Source organism: Vespa crabro, chromosome 15, assembly GCF_910589235.1.
Source record: "Vespa crabro chromosome 15, iyVesCrab1.2, whole genome shotgun sequence".
In the NCBI taxonomy this organism is placed as follows: Eukaryota; Metazoa; Arthropoda; class Insecta; order Hymenoptera; family Vespidae; genus Vespa; species Vespa crabro.
In genome coordinates this window covers 2,515,938-2,519,014 of record NC_060969.1, presented here as the reverse complement: position 1 = coordinate 2,519,014, position 3,077 = coordinate 2,515,938, and positions in this window count along the sequence as shown.

Genomic DNA, 3,077 nt, shown 5'->3' with positions numbered 1-3,077 from the left:
TAATCGTCGTCTGTGAGCGTTCGTTCTTGTTGATTTTCCTCTCAAGGACAGAGCTAGTATTGCCAAGTATAAAAAAAGACACGTTCATCATCTGTCCTGACCGTGCAATGCATATGCTCGATTGAATTTAATCGATAAATTGAAAAAAAAAAAAAAAAAGAGTGAGAGATTGAAAGAGGAAAAGAGATAAAGATAATTCTCGATGATGATAAAAAAAGAAAAGAGGGGGTTGGAAAAAAAAAAAAAGAAAAGAAAGAATCTTTTAATAGAACTTTAAACGTAATTTTTCTTTGTTTATTTATTTTCGAACTAAAGATGTGTCAAAAAAATGTTTACCTCGCATAACTTCAACCCTTTCATATAGCGCAATGTTTATTATTTTCCGCGGATGGAGAGACGTAAAAAGACGAAGAAAAAAAAAAAAAAAGAGAGAAGAAAAAATGGAGAAAGGATAAAAAAGAGAAACATGGGGAGAGAAAAGAATTGTAGAAAAAGCAAAATGAGCGAGCGCGAACAATGAAAATGAGATAGAAATTTTTTCCTCCTTAATAAATTTCTTCCTTTTCCATTTTTTTTTTCTTTTCTTTTTTTTTTTTTTTTTTTTTTTTTGATCGTCGTCATCGTGACCTTTAATAAGCATAATCTCGTATTCAATGTCAAATACCCGGCGAATATTATTGGCAGATAAAGAGACACACATTATGCACGTGGTGAAAAAGGAAATGTTTTTTCTTTCTTTCGCAATAATTTTTTTTTTCTTTTTTTTCTTTTTTTTTTGTATCTTTTCTTCTTTCCTCCACCCGTTATCATGAAAATTTTTAACGAGTTAACGAACTTCGCTTTTTTACTCTTCAGATCCTTTTTGTTTGTTTTTTCTTTTTTTATTTTCTTGCCTCTCTCTCTCTCTCTTTATCTATCTTTTTTTCTTCTCTTCAGAGGCGTTTTAATCGTCGATACAAGGCCATATCGACTGAACTAACTTTCCATCTATACGAGCGTCACTAGAGATTATCAAAAATAAATTCACGTTTTAAAAGTGTTTTAAAAGTGTCGTCTTTGTCGACGTCATTTTCGTCGTCCTCGTCGTCGTCAATGTTTGTAAAATTTCTTTTCGCGAAACTCAAATGGAACGTAACGAAAGGAATCCATTCGATGCAAATTAAAAGTTTTTTTATATTCATATAATCCGATTTTCACCGGCTACGTAAAATATCGTACATAAATTTCAATTTCAATTCTGAAATCTTTTCCTCTTGCTTTTCTTTTCTTTTCTTTTTTTTTTTTTTTTTTTTTTTTTTTTTTTTTTTTTTTTTTTTTTTTTTAAATATGTACTCTATTACTGTCATTCGCAAATATTTTTATCACTTTCCTTGAAAAGATAAAAAAAAAAAAAAAAATCCTCTTTATTCATTTTTTTTTCGCTTTCTCTTTTTTCTTTTCCCTCTTTTTTTTCCTTTTAAATAATATTTATCCGTGATTTTATTTTCTAATTTCTATAAATTAATTGATCATTGTCAAATAAATTGAATAACAACTGATGAAAATATTCCGATATCCACTGCCGTTATCGCTCGTATATATAATCAATCCTTTTAAAGTTTCGATGTTCGAAATATTTTTTTTTCTTTTTCTTTCCTTTTTTTTTCTTTTTTTTTTTTTTTTAATTATTATCTTTCTTTCGTAAAACTAATTTTTACTGAAGCAATGACCTCGTGTCGTTTGGTTATCGCTTTTCTTTCCTCCTCACTTTTGGTTTCCTCTTAATTATATATATACGTATACACGTGTATGTATGCATGTATGTATGTAAGGATGTATGTATGTATGCATGTATGTATGTATGCATATATATATGCACACATACGCATACACGTGGACGTACTACGTATATTTATCTCTCCGATTACTCCTTTCAGCACAAACACAACCGCAGAGAAAAAATTCTTTACCGCAGACGACGCGCCTTTTTTTTTCTTTTCTTTTTTTTTTTTTTCCACATAGAACATGTGTGACTCACTGTTTTCTTTGTTTTTTTTTTCTCTTTCTTGCGTTTATTTTTTTTTTCCCTCTTTTCTTCATATAATCGTCATCGTCGTCGTCGTCGTCGTCGTCGTCGTCGTTTCCTTCTGTTAATCATGCAAATTAATTCCAATCTTACATCACGCGTTGTTCTAATCGCTTGAACAAAATAAATTTCGTTAAACTTTTGTTGTTTCATCAAAAAACAAAAAAAAAAAGAAAAAAAGAGAGCAGAAAAAATTAAGAGGGAATCATTTTAAATGGCATCAAATATATATATATATATATATATATAATGATTATAATACGTTCGATCCTAACGCGTTTAATAAAAGGAAAGGGAAGAAAATGAAAAAGAAAAAAGAAAAAAAAAAAGAAAAATATAAATAAAAAGGCATTATAAAAATAATCAACTTCAAGGATGCCTATAATAACTTCGCTTATAAATTAAATGAGTATTTGAAGCGCATAAGAAACAACAACTTCCTCTTCTTTAATCCGTCTGATCTAACGGATCATCTTATGAAGGAAAAAACACATTCGACGTTTTACACGCACATCTACGAATACGACGACTATAATGGAATTATTCTTTATTTATTTATTTATTTATTTATTTATTTATTTTGATTAAATCAAACGTTTCTTATGGAATATTTAATAAAGCAATCCGAGGCTTCAAATAATCATGTAAAAATGGCAGTATCCTTGACGTTCCTATCAATTTGAAAAATCTGATGTAATTGAGAATACTTACAGAGGGTAAGGGGGGCGGGGGAATTGGAGAAAAAAAAAAAAATAAGAAAGGATAAGAATAAAAGTCGATAAGTCGAAAATCGAAAATAAAAATCAAACATATAAAAACAATAAAAGAAAATATCTTCGTAACAAATGAATCGTCTTCTTTATCAGAATATATATATATATATATATTTAATTTATATATATATATTTAAATATATATATATATATATATATATATATATATATATATAAGCATACACCGATTTCTGAATTCTGTAAGTTATTACTTCGAAAATGTTGGATTAATTTTGATC